We start from the raw sequence: 14,389 nt of genomic DNA, 5'->3' as shown, positions 1-14,389 counted from the left end.
GCAGTGAGGGTGAGTCCGTCAGCACGTGTGTTGCTGAGTCCGGGATTCTTGAGTAATCCGACTCCAATCCTATTTTTATAAAAACATTGGTGAAATGAACATATTTCACTAACAGGCAGCTACAATTTAAAACAGCAGCGGAAGCGTGCTTGGCCCATAACCCAGAGATTGATAGATCGAAACCATTCTCTGCTATTTATGCTTAGTAATAATACAAACAGTTCACTTTCAAAACGTCAAGTATTTACCCATAATAACAAGATGCTTCCAAAGACACTCTATTGCAATCAACTTTTTCCTTCCAGTGAACACATCAATCAGCAACAACTCACTTTTGCTCACACGAACACAAGCTGCAAACACGGACCAGCCGAGTCTCTCCCACTTTGTCAACCCCTTCCTGCAGAGCCTCCGCTCCACCACTAAATGGTGATGTTGGCCACAATAAAACCAGGGCAAATGGTCACACTGAGGAGACGGCCAGTCACAGAAAATAAAGCAGTAACAGGGAAAACCTTTACACAACAACAGGGTACATCTTTACACAACAGAAAACATATTTACACACCAGGAAATACCTTTAGACAACAGGGAGAATACAATCACGTTTCTCCATCTCAGTCCCGTTGTCTCTCTCTCTCTGTCCCTCAGTTTTGCTTCCTCACAGTCTATTGGTTTTCTGTGTGTTTTTCTCTCTGTCCCGTTGTCGATTGTGTGACTCAGCGTCTTTGTAACATTGTGTAGCCAGGTTGAGCCTCCCAACACCTGTGTTGCTGTAATAAAAACAGAAAATGCTGGAAATGCTCAGTCGGTCTGGCAGCATCTGTGGAGAAAGAAACAGTTAACAGTTCATGTCTGTTTCCTTAGCTCACATTAACTTTGTTCTCTCTCCACAGATGCTGCCAGACCTGCTGACCATTTCAAGCATTTTCTGTTTATGTTTCAGATTTCCAGCATCTGCAGTATTTTGCTTTTGTATGTGTGTTGCTATGTCTGGGACTGTTTGAGTGCAATGCTATTGCTTTGTAAACAGCGTTGAAACAAACATTTATCTCGCTAACACACAGCACTAATACACAGCTGGATATAAACAGCAGCCTGCAGCAGAGGGCGCAGTGGAAGTTTATTAACACAAATAATTCACCAACACTATATTTACTGCTATCCACATTCACACCACGCTTCATCTTAACACGTTTTACTCTTTATTTACATCAACTTCTTGCTTCCAATAAACACTTCAATTTGGAACACAGCTTCCAAATCACCTTTATTCACAAACCCGAACACAAGCTGCAAATGCTGCAAACACACACCAGCCCAGACTTTCCCCTTTCTGTCAACCCATTCCTGCATCACTGCCTCTCCACCAACAGTTGTCGCTAGAATCATACAATCATAGAATGGCTAAAGCACAGAAGGAGGTCATTCGGCCTGTCGAACCCGTGCTGGCTCTCTGTTAGAGCAACTCACCTCGTCTCACTCCCCAGTCAGTTCAATTTTGGTGGTGGGAAAACTTCTCGAAAGAATAATTCGGGACAAAATTAATAGTCCCATGGACAAATGTGGGTTAATTCAAGAAAGCCAGCATGGATTTCTTAAGGGAAAATCATGTTTAACTGTCCTGCTGGAGTTTTTTGATGAGGTAACAGAGAGGGTTGATGAGGGCAATGCTGTTGATGTGGTCCACATGGACTTTCAAAAGGTCTGGCGGCATCTGAAAGGTTACTGACCTGAAATGTTAACTCTGCTTCTCTCTCCACAGATGCTGCCAGACCTGCTGAGTATTTCCAGCACTTTTTGTTTATATTTCCGATTTCTAGCATCTGCAGTATTTTGCTTTTATTGACTTTCAAAAGGAGTTTGATACAATGCAACACAACAGACTTGTGAACAAAGTTATAACTCATGGAATAAAAGGGACAGTAGTAACATGGACATGGAATTGGCTGAGTGACAGGAAACAAAGAGTAGTGATCAGTGGATGTTCTTCGGGCGAGAGGAAGGTTTGTTGTGGAGTTCCCCAGGAGTCAGTGTTGGGACCCTTGCCTTTCCTGATATATATTAATGACCTAGACTTTGGTGTACTGGGCAGAATTTCAAAGTTTCTGGATGATACGAAAATTGGAAGCATTGTGAATGTATAGTAACAATTCTGTGATTCTGTGATTCCAATATTCAAGTCATTTATATATATGGTGGTCCTGACACTGACCCTTGTGGACATCACTGTTCACCATCTTCCATTCTGAAAAACAACTAAATATCACAACTCACTTTGTTTGATATTTCATACATTTTTTAATCTAAGCAGATACTGACCCTCCTATTCCAAGAGCCTGAGTTTTGTTCCCCAGCCTTTTATGTGGTAGTTTGTCAAACGCTTTCTTAAAATCCATATAGACAACATCCATTGCTTTCCCTTCATCAACCATTCTGTTACTTCATCAGAAAAATCAGCTTTTTATTAATAGATGCAGTACTGAAACAGGTCCTTCGGCCCATCAAGTCTGTGCCGACCAACAACCACCCATTTATCCTAATCCTGCATTAATCCCATATTCCCGATCACAGCCCCACCATTCTTCTCCCACCTGCCTGCACTGGGGGCAATTTACAATGGCCAATTTGCCGATCAATCTGCAAGTCTTTAGCTGTGCGAGGAAACCCACGCAGTCACAGGAAGAACTCAAACTGCGCACAGGTACTGAACACGGGTCGCTGGAGCTGTGAGGCTGCGGTGCGAAACACTGATCGCCCAAAATGACCGTGGTAGGATTCGAACCGACAATCTTCTGATAACCTCGTTAAATACACCGAAGTCAGACACCTTATCCATTCGGCCACACAGCCAGTAGCGATGTAGTGGAAAGGTGCTGAAGCTCTCAGTTTTAGGTCTACCCAAACCAAGTTCAAGACCTGAATCATGAACCGATTGCCTCATTAGTTCTGTGAATAATACAATGATTTAATAGACAAAGTTTTGAAACATTCCTGCCCATAAATCTTGATAACAGAGAGTGTGTGGATCTCCTGGCTCAGAATGTTTAATGGATACAGTCCTCAGATCCGACAAGGAACCCCTGAACATCCACAGTAAAAACAGTGTGGATGAGGAAATGAAAGAGCCGGGAGCTGAAACTCAGGGACGGCCGAGCTCTCCTGTCATTGAGCTTGTGTGTCTGCTCTGCTCGCCGCACTTCCGGCTCTACTTTGTTTCCAATGAAAAGATGAAAAGGGCCGTTCGGTTTTCCTCTCACTGACAGCGTGTTTCATTCGGGTTAATATAACCCGGGACTTTTGCTGCTGAAATGAATTCTGCAAGGTCCCAGCAAACACACCGGCTCCCTCCTTTCTCCACTCTTTCTATCGGATTGTTTTACCAGGAGGGGCTCAATAATAACAAACCCCCTGCAGGGAATGACCGCAAATTGAGCATCTAAATGGGGCAAGGAGGCAGCTTTCTGGGTTCTAGGTTCCCCCTACCCCGCCCCTCCCTCCCTCCAGTCCAAGCCCCTCTTCACTTTCTTTGGGACTTTGATGAGAGTGAAATGGGGAAAGTTCCCATTGATGTTTGAATGCTGAATTGCTGCAAAGATCTGCGCACGCGCGATGTAGCCCCGCCCCCAGTGGGACGTCACAATGAGGAGTGGAGCGCATGCGCATCCTTCCCCAACCCAGTCTGTGAGGCCATTCACTCAATCAGGGGAAGATGCTTTAAATCAGCTGCTAATGGAGACTTCCCGGGCCCGGGGGAAGGGAACAAACAGCATCTGCTTCCAGCAGCCACTGCTTTGGGAGCGTGTCCGCAGATGTGCTCAGAGATTAGCATTGAGTGGTGGGAAGTTGAGGGGGAGTCGGGGAGTGTTTGGAACAGACACTGTTGAGCAGGAGCTGCTCCCGGAACATGGAGTGAGCCGGGGACACGGGGAAGGGAGAGTTCATTCTCGGACAGTGTCTGTACAGGCTCAGGGAGACACAATGGGAAGAAATCACTATTGAGGGAATTTTCCTGCTTTAGTTCCAGTCTCTCACTGTTTGTTGGATCGTGAACAGTGGGGGGAAAAATAGCCGCAAAATAACGATGTGGACAGTTAGACAAAGAGCATTTATTGCAGACACCAGGTGAGAAGTGTGAAAGGCACATTTTAAATAGTGGCTGCTTGTTTTCCGTTGAAATAGAAATGTGACTGTGTAAAGGTCACTGCTCTATCGGACAGTCCCAGTCATTGAGCAGTGCAGGGCTTGTGTTGTTTCTGAATGTCACAAACTTGTTGTAAAACCACTGCAAACACCTGGTAAACAGAAGCTGAATGCTGCAGTACTGCAGTGGAGTCAGACACTGACACTGTTTGTGTTCCTGGTTTTCATTTTGTGATTGTTCATAATGATTATTATTGGGACGATTACATTGATCGCTTTTGTATCTTCTACCTCACCAGTTCTTTCATTCCTGCAGGAAAATACATGAAGGAACCTGACTGGATGTGGTGATTCTTGGACACAAGGAAAAGTGCAGCGTGCTCATTCCAACACACAGTCGGTACAGGATCACTCCCAAAGCACAGAGATACTGCCAGTTCATCAGTTCCACTGGAGCAAACAAAATAAGTAGTCAGACAGACATTGATCCCAAAGTCAAGAGTGACACATTTTCAATCCAACAGTCAAACAACAGCAGGAGAGACAGAAGTTGTTTCTATTTCACTCCAATTCAGTACAGCTGACAGGTTGATACATCAATCACAGTCCAAAAACAAACTCACTATCAGATCTAAATGAACTCTGTCACCATGGTGACATTTTAAATATAAAATCTGAAATAGAACAGACAAAATTTACCTGATTGAAAGGTACAGAATGAATGCAAGGAGGCTTCAAGGGGATTTGGACAGGTTAAATGAATGGGCAAGAACATGGCAGATGGAATATAATGTGAATAAGTGTGAAGTTCTCCACTTTGGTAGAATAAACAGAAAGACAGAGTATTTCTTAAATGGTGAGAGGCTGGGAAGTGTCGATGTCTAAAGTCACCTGGGTGTCCTTGTTCATGAGACACTAAAAGCTCGTATGCAGGTGCAGCAAGCAATTAGGAAGGCAAATGGTATGTTGGCTTCATTGAAAGCGTATTTGAGTACATGAGTAAAGATGTATGAAGTCTAGATGAGACCGCACCTGGAGTATTCTGTACAATTTTGGTTTCCTTATCTAAGGAAGCATAGACTTGTCACAGAGGGAGTGCAACAGAGATTCACTGGTCTCATCCCCTCGGATGGTGGGATTGTCTTATGATGAGAGATTGCAGAAACTGGGCCTAAATTCTCTAGAGTATTGAAGAGTGAGAAGTGATCTCATTGAAACAGGCAAATTTCTTACAGGGTGTCACAGGGTAGATATGGATAGGATGTTTCCTCTGTCTAGTGAGTCCAGAACAAGGGGACACAGTCTCAGAATAAGGGCAGACTGAGATGAGCAGGAATTTCTTTACTCAGAGGGTGAGAAATCTGTGGAATTCTTTATCCCAGAGGGCTGTGGAAGATCAATCATTGAACATATTCAAGACATAAATCGATAGATTTCTAAATACTAACAAGATCAAGGGATATGGAGATGGCAGAGAAAAATGGCGTAGAGGTAGATGATCAGTCACGATCTGTTTGACTGTTGGAGCAGGCTAGATGGGCTGAATGGCCTAATGCCCCTATTTCCTATGATCCTATGAATCCCAATAATGTACATCAGAACGTTAGACCAAGTTATGCATTACATACCAGTTCAAAAATCCCACAGAGATTAAGACTGAAAGATACAGTATCAAGCCATTACTACAAAATGAAGGACTTGGAGCTTGCAGACCAGCCCATGTATAAGATTGAAAGTTATATTTTCATTCACAATCGTTTTCACAGAGCTGAATATTGAATACCAATCCACAACTTGCACAGGATTACCAAATAAAACCTACAACTGTAAAATACTGTTAATCCATATTTTAAATTAAACACAAGGCAAACAAATATTGATACATTAAGAGAGCGGGAAACAGTGAGAGCAGAGTGGAGCATAAAGAGCCCAGGAGAGAGAGGGAGCAAGAGTTCACTCGGAGAGCAGGGAACAGCGAGAGCAGGCGTCAAAAAAGGCAAAGGAATACACAATTAATGGGAGAACACTGAATGGTGCAGAGGAAGTGAGGGACGTTGGAGTGAATGTCCACAGATCCCTGAAGTAGCAGTACAGGTCAATAAGGTGGTTCAGCAGGTCCTTTCCTTTATTAACTGAGGTATGGAGTATAAGGGAGACCTGGGTGTCCATGTCAATAAGTCACTGACAGCTAACATGCAGGTGTAGCAAGCAATTAGGAAGGCTAATAGTATGTTGGCCTTTATCGCAAGAGGATTTGAGTACAGGAGTAGTGAATTCTTGCTTCAATTGTATAGAACCTTGGTTAGACTGCACTTGGAGTACTGTGTGCAGTTTTGGTCCCCTTGCCTTAGGAAGGATATTATTGCCATAGATAGACTGCAAAGAAGGTTCATCAGACTTGTTCCTGGGATGGTGGAACTGTCCGATGTGGAGAGATTGGGGAAACTGGGGCTCTATTGTGTAGAGTTTTGAAGAATGAGAGGTGATCTCATTGAAACCTACAAAATATTTAAAGGACAGTCAGGGTAGATGCAGCTAAGATGTTTCCCCTGGTTGGGGAGTCGAGAACCAGGGGACGCAATTTCAAAATAAGGGGCAAGCCACTTAGGACAGAGATGAGGAGAAATGTTGTTACTCAGAGGGTTGTGAATCTTTGGAATTCTGTACCCCAGAGGGCTGTGGAAGCTCAGTCATTGAGTATGTTTGAAGCAGAGATTGATAGATTTCTAGATACAAATGACATAAGGGAATATGAGGAAAGTGTGGGGAAAAGGGCATTGAAGTGGATGATCAGCCATTATCATATTGAATGGTGGGGCAGGCTCGATGGGCTGAATGGCCGACTCCTGCTCCGATGTTCCTATGTTCCGAACTCCACATTATCGATGAGACACAGCCTCAGGCCGACTTGTCGGGTGTTGCAAACAGATAACACTGCTTCTGATCTTCACCAGAACAGAGAGTGAGATGTAAAATTGATCATCAAACAGACTGTGAGAGAATACAACAGAATAAAACACATGGAGAGACACTGTGGAATAACACATAGATTTGATTGGAATGTTGAATTATGATTGCAATGGATAAAACAGCAGATTAAATTGGGACAGAAAAGAGAAACTGATGGGAAGAAGGAAGAAAAGAAAGGATGGATCTGTTCACTTTTTTCAGTTTTTTCACTGGTCCATCAAAGCTGTATTAAAAAAAGATGCAAAAAACAGACAGTATCACCAAAAAGGGAGATGAAATGCTGCCGAAACCTTGGATCGAAGGATGCCCCAACAGATCACCTGTTTAACTGTCTCCTCACTGGGGGATTTCAATCAATGAGCAATATTATTCTCTCCTTTTCTTTTGTTAAATGAAACCACTACTGTCACTTGGAGTTAATATCCCTGTGTTCCAACTCCTGAATAATAAAATTGTGAGTTTCGTGATATTTTCTGGACACATTTCCTGCTGAAAGAACTATGAACTCTTTTCTAATTTACACAATACTATATACACACTCATCAAGCCTCCGAAACTGGCATCCTTGGTGCTGCTCTCTCCTCCCAAACCTCATCTCATGTGACTGTTACATCATCACTCTGATTGTGGGAGGGGTTAATCCCACTGTCTTCAGCATTAACCCTTTACATCCTCATACTGCACTGTCTGTCCAAAACAATCGGTGGAGGGAACTTGAATTATCAAAACAGCAACAGCTGCCAGTTGAAAATCAACTCAACCCATCAGAGAGAGACTGTCAGAGAACTTCCTGCATCCAGTCCTGACCCCGTCACATTAAGCAGCTGCTCACCCAGACCCCACTCTCATCAACACTGAACATTTTTACTGAGACCCTTCAAATACTGTTTATAAAAGGCCGCAAAGATCAAAGTTCACACAGTTGTATTAAATACGACAAAGTTTAATATCTTCTCACCGTTTCTCGGTAACCACATGAGACATAGGTTTTCTTATTTGGTTCCTTTGATTTTTCTTGTTCCTGACTGACAAATATTCCAAACCTCAGATAAACCCTCCCACTTGCGTCATGTCCCAGTCTCGGTTAAAAGCAACACATAATGACACAAACACTCTCCTTCAGTGAGATGAATATCAAGCTGTTTTCCAGGTTGAATGTTACTGTGAACAAATTTATGTCAAAGAAGTTACGTTTGATGGATCAGCACTGAAATTCTGTCGAAGGAGGAACAGCCATTCCAAACTCAAATCCTTCACAAGGGCTGTTTTTTTTTGTGATTGAAATTCATCAAGTATTTTGAATTAAAGTTAACAAGACACAGATGTCAATATAGATAATGAAACTTTTCAAGCATGTTGCTACTGTGAAATGATGCTCTGCTGGGAGTTGAATCCAGGATCTCCTGTTTATTAGGCAGGTGCTTTAACCAACTAAGCTACAGAGCCAGATCACAAATACATGAGTGATTGAAATCAGAGGAAGGCCTTGTAGATAGTGGGCAGGCTTTGGCGAGTCAAGAGCTGAGTTCGTCACGGCAGTATTCTCAGCCTCTGACTCGCTCTTGTAGTTGTAGCTGTAGTTGTAATTGTAATAGGCAACCGTCCGTCTCGGAAGACGATGGGCTACACCCGGGGTGTACGTCACCTCTGTATGAAACATCGTTTGTTGTGGCTGTCGAGGATGACTCGTGAGTGACAATCCCTTCCGCAGCTGGTACAGATGAATGTCATTGGCCCGAGGTCGACTGATAATTTTTCCTTCCTCTGAGCTCTCTTTCCCACCATCTGGTCATTTCTTTTGTCCTCTGCTTTTCCCATGGTCTTCCTGAATGCCTTTCTCCAGGAATTCCAGTCAGCAGGAAGGACTTCCCATGCATCGACTCCAATCCCACTCTGCTTGAGATCTCGCTTTGCAGATGTCCTTGTGCACAGACTTGGGTGACCTTTTGGTCTCGTGCTGATAGCAAGCTCACCAAAGAGCATGTCTTTGGCAAAGCGACCGTCATCCATTCAGCACACATGACCCAGTCAACAGAGTCACCGCTGACTCAAGAGGGCAAACATGCTGCAGATCCCTGCACGCTGGTGTACTTCTGCATTCGGCACTCTGTCCTGCCAGGAGATGCCCAATATCCATCTGTACTTTCCCTGAGCTACAGGTTATTGCAAGTTTCTCTGGCTGTGTTTATTTTAGGTGATTTTGTACTCAGGTTCTTTTGGAATCCATGTGTTTGCAGATCTTTGTGAGTGAGAGTTGTGGTAATATGTTTAAAAGATTTCCCTATAAATTATTCAATTCTCCATCTTTCCCCGAACTTTGCACAAACACATTAATATGGGAATCACACACATCAGGCCGTCAAACCTGTCTGCTAAACATTGAAAGGTGACAGTGTTTATTGTGACGGGGTTCCATTTATTCAGACACATCTTGATGATTCACACATGTAAAAATTTGTATATTATGTTCATGACATAATGACATAAATAAACATTTTCTTGCACTTGCCATGCTTGGTGAACATTTTCTCTGCTGATGCCCCCTGAATATATATGAGAGAACATGGTGACGAGGTTGAGATTAAAGTCTGTAAATATAGGCAGCAAACAGCAGCAGGGACTGCAGTGAACAAGATTTACGTGACATATTTGTGCTCATATTGGTGGGTGAAATAAGATACGAAACACACAAAATCCTGCATTTGAGCTCGCGTAAAAGATTGCTCTGTCGATGGAGATCGCATCAAAGAATGCTCTGTAATTTTGTCCCATGCCAGTGATCGTAACACACTTCAGGGGAACTTAAAAAAAATGGTAATATGGGCTTTCACATAACAGATGTAATTTTACACAGAGAAGTGTGAAGTGATACAATTTGGAAGGAAGAATGCCATATAACTGAAAGGTTACAATTCTATACTGGGTGCAGGAGCAGAGAGATAAGGTACACCAATGTTAGAAGGATTGAAAAGGTAGCTAAGAGCAAACAGAACACTTGGCTTTATTAATAGAGGCACAGAGTAAAAGCATATAAGTTATGCTAAACCTTTATAAAATACTGGGAATGAATGGCCTCTTCCTGTACCTCCACAGAAAGCTTCCATTCCAGGTTTACACACACTCATCAGGATCACTCTCCACAGATCCTGCCACTCCAGGCTCGGACACCCACTTCAGGATCACTCTCCATAAATCCCAGCACGATGGGCTCGGAGACCCTCTTCAGAATTCCTAAATCTCCAGACATGGACATCCTTTGAGGACCACTCTCCACAGATTCTGCCCTCCAGGTTCAGACACCCTCTTCAGAATCACTCTCCATACATCCCGCCAATCCACGCACGGATATCTCCCTCAGGATCAGATCAAAGAATGTTGCTTGTCACATATCAGCTCAAGCCTGAATGTTGTTCAGGTCTTGCTGCTTGCAGGTACAGATTGCTTTAGTATCTGATGAGTTGGGAATCATCAGCAAACATTCCCACTTCTCACTTATGTTGAAGAGAAAGCCATCAATGAAACAGCTGAGTATGGTTGGGCCTAGGACACTGCCCTGAGAAACTAAGTAACCAGTCATGAATGGTGGTGGACAATTAAATAACGAACCAGATGAGGAGGCTCCAAAAACATCCCTATCCTCAATGTTGGTGGAGCCGAGCACGTCAGTGCAAAAGGTGAAGCTGGAGCATTTGAAACCATCTTCAGTCAGAAATTGCTCAGTGGATGATTCATCTCGGTTTCTTGAGGTCCCCAGCATCGCAGCTTCCAGTTTTCAGCCAATTCGCTTCTCTCCACATAATGGCAAGAAACAGCTGAAGACACTCGATACAGCAAAGACTATGGACCCTAACAAGATTTCCGGCTCCAGTACTGAAGACTTGTGCTCCAGAACTAGCTGCGCTCTCAGCCAAGCTGTTCCAGTCGAGCTACAACACAGGCATCTACTTGACAATGTGGAAAATTGCCCAAGTGTGCCCACTCCATAAAAAAAATGCAGGACAAATCCAATCTGCCCAATTGCCGCCCCATCAGTCCACTATCAATCATCAGCAAAGTGATGGAAGATGTCACCAACAGTGCTATCAAGCACCACACACTTAGCAATAATCTGATCATCGATGCTCAGTTTAGGTTCTGCCAGGGTCTCTCAGCTCCAGGAAATAATTTGGCAGATAGAGTAGAATGTGGGAAAATGTGAGGTTATCCACTTTGGTAGGAAGAATAGAACAGGAAAATATTATTTAAATTGTGAGAGATCACAGAATGCTGCGGTGTAGAAGGATCTGGGTGTCCTTGTACATGAATCACAAAAAGTTACCATGCAGGTACAGCAAATAATTAGGAAGGCAAATGGAATGTTACCCTTTATTGCAAGGGGGATGGAGTATAAAAGTAGAGAAGTCTTGCTACAAATGTACATGGTACTGGTGAAACCACACCTAGAGTTCTGTGTACAGTTTTGGTCTCCTTATTTAAGGAGGGATATACTTGCACAGGAGGCAGTTGAGAGAAGGTTCATTGGATTGATTCCTGTGATGAAGGTGTTGTCTTATGAGGAAAGCTGAGCAGGTTGGACCGATACTCATTGGAGTTGAGAAAAATGAAAGGTGAACATATTGAGACATATAAGATTCTGAGGGGGCTTGACAGGGTAGATGCTGAGAGGATGTTTCCTCTTGTGGTGGAATCTAGAACTAGGAGACACAGTTTCAGATTTAGGGCTTTTTCATTTAAGAAGGAATTTCTTCTCTCAGAGGGTCATTAATCTTTGGAATTCTCTACTTCAGAGAGCAGTGGAGGCTGGGTCATTGAATGTCTTCAAGATTTTTATCTACAAGAGAGCCAAGGGTTATGTGGGCAGGCAAGAAAGTGGGGTTGAGGTCATGATCAGGTCAGCCATGATCCAATTGAATGGCGGAGCAAGCTCGAGGGGCCAAATGGCCTACTCCTGCTACTAGTTCTTCTGATATTATGTTTGTATGATCTCATTGCAGCTTGGTCCAAACAGAGACAAAAGAGTGGAATTCCAGAGGAGAGGTGAGAGTGATTTCCCTTGAGTGAGGGTGGCATCAAGGATCCCCAGCAAAATTGAAGTCACTGGGAATCAGGGAGAAAACCCTCCACTTGCTGGAGTTGTACCTCGCACAAAACAAGATGGTTGTGGTTCGTGGAGGCCAATCATCTCAGTCCAGGACACTGCCTCAGGCGTTTCTCAGGGTAGTGTCCTAGACCCAAACATCCCAGCTGTTTCATTGACGACTTTCTCTTCAACATAAGTCAGAAGTGGGAATGTTAGATGATGACTCATAACTCTTCAGATACTGAAGCAGTCTGTGCCTGCAAGCAGCAAGACCTGAACAACATTCAGGCTTGAGCTGATAAGTGACAAGCAACCTTCTGGCCACACAAGTGCCAAGCAGTGAACATCTCCAATGAGAGAGAAAAAAAATCTACCTTTTGATATTCAGAAGCATTATCATCGTTAAATCCCCCACCATCAACATCTTGACCAGAAACGTAACTGGACCAGTCACATCTATGCTGTGGTTATAAGCGCAGGTCAGAGATTACGAATTCTGCAGCAAGTATCTCACCTCCTGACACCCCAAATCCTGTCCACCATCTACAAGGCACAAGTCAGGAGTGTGATGGAATACATCCCACTCAACAACACTCAAGAAGCTCAACACCATCCAGGACAAAGCAGCGCACTTGATCGGCACCTAACCCACCACCTTAAACATTCAATCCCTCCACAACCAGTAAACAGTGGCTGCAGTGTGTACCATCTCCATATGCACTGCAGCAACTCGCCAAATATCCTTCAACAGCACCTTCCAAACTCGTGACCACTACCACCTCGAAGGACAAGGGCAGCAGATGCATGGGAACTCACTACCTGCAGGTTCCTCTCCAAGACACTCACCATCCTGACTTGGAACGATATCGCCATTTCTTCACTGTTGTTGGATCACAATCCTGGAACTCCCTCCCCAATAGCACTGTGGGTGTTCCTGCACCATATGGACTGCATCAGTTCAAGAAGGCAGCTCTCCACCACCTTCTCAACGGCAATAGGAATGGGTAATAAATGCCAGCCTTATCAGCGATACTCACACCCAAGAATGAATAAAAACCAAATCACTCTCCACAGATTCCCCACAATCTGGGCTTGGACATTTACTTCAGGAGCACAGAGCTTTCTCTCACTGCAACATGAGTTCCAATCTTCATATTCTGTTCACTTTTCACATTATTTTCTGCCAGTCCACTAGCTTTTATTAATTCAGTATTCGGGTCTCTGCTCCTCTGCCGTTTCCAACATCTCACCTCTTACAAAAAAACACTCTGATCTGTCGTAGGTAGTAGATGACCCCTCATTTCAAACTCCATCTGCCAAAGCATTGCTCACTCACTTAATCTATCAAGAAGATTTGAAAATAAATTTCTTGCCAAAGGATAATTTTCTGCATCTGCTCCCTCGCCATTTGCTTTTCCCATTTGTCTTTCACTTGGTGCAAATCGAGAGAAAGTAAAGATGGAAGGAAGGAGGGGAGGAAAAATCCTGCTATGTTTCGTGATCCATATTTGATCTTCATTCCAGTGCAGTTTGGGTGAAGAATTCCAATTGTCTGTCTCAATTGTAATAAAGGATAACAAATTCTGGAATCACTGTCTGGACATGGACAAGAACAGGTTTCGAGGCTGACTTTACAAATAAGCTCACCCAACATAAACAATACACTATGCAGTTCATAAACTAGCGACAAGGGTGGGATTCGAACCCACGTGTGCAGAGCACAACGGATTAGCAGTCCATCGCCTTAACTTCGTGGCCACCTTGTCACTTGCAGTAGCATAGCTGTCACCTTCAGCACAGTTTCTGGCTGTGCAGCCAGCTGTGCAATGATGGAAATATATCTTCTGCAAGGAAATGAAGTTGGGAATGGAGCGGTGTGAAACATTTCCAGACCATGTCCAACACGTTTCTACTCAGTGTGAAAACCCACCACGGAAAGACTGGAACATACAATCATTTCAACACATCATGATTAACATCACTCAGACACCTGAACCATTAGGTCACTGACGAAGTCATGATGCCCGAATTACTCATGAAATGACAACTGAACTAACTGACTGGAAGAATTGCTTAAACGCCACATGATCAGCGAGGCACAGCCTCAGGCCGACTTGTCGGGTGGTGTAAACAGATATCACTGCTTCTGATCTTCACCAGAACAGACAGTGAGATGTAACATTGATCATCAAACAG

The 14,389-nt window shown here is 43.7% G+C and overlaps 3 non-coding genes across 3 annotated transcripts; all 3 read right to left on the bottom strand.

The window, feature by feature from the left end:
- Positions 1-2,764: 2,764 nt before the first annotated feature.
- On the bottom strand, positions 2,765-2,853 carry trnar-ucg (transfer RNA arginine (anticodon UCG)). The gene is given in 2 exon segments: positions 2,765-2,800; positions 2,817-2,853. It is a non-coding gene; the product is annotated as a tRNA-Arg (tRNA).
- A 5,630-nt stretch (positions 2,854-8,483) lies between these two features.
- On the bottom strand, positions 8,484-8,559 carry trnai-aau (transfer RNA isoleucine (anticodon AAU)). The gene has a single exon. It is a non-coding gene; the product is annotated as a tRNA-Ile (tRNA).
- A 5,318-nt stretch (positions 8,560-13,877) lies between these two features.
- Positions 13,878-13,959, bottom strand: trnas-gcu (transfer RNA serine (anticodon GCU)). The gene has a single exon. It is a non-coding gene; the product is annotated as a tRNA-Ser (tRNA).
- Positions 13,960-14,389: the final 430 nt, after the last annotated feature.

This window comes from Heterodontus francisci, unplaced genomic scaffold (assembly GCF_036365525.1).
Source record: "Heterodontus francisci isolate sHetFra1 unplaced genomic scaffold, sHetFra1.hap1 HAP1_SCAFFOLD_43, whole genome shotgun sequence".
Classification (NCBI taxonomy): Eukaryota; Metazoa; Chordata; class Chondrichthyes; order Heterodontiformes; family Heterodontidae; genus Heterodontus; species Heterodontus francisci.
The sequence above is the reverse complement of the archived record's forward strand: the minus strand, read 5'-3'. Positions and strand labels throughout refer to the sequence as shown.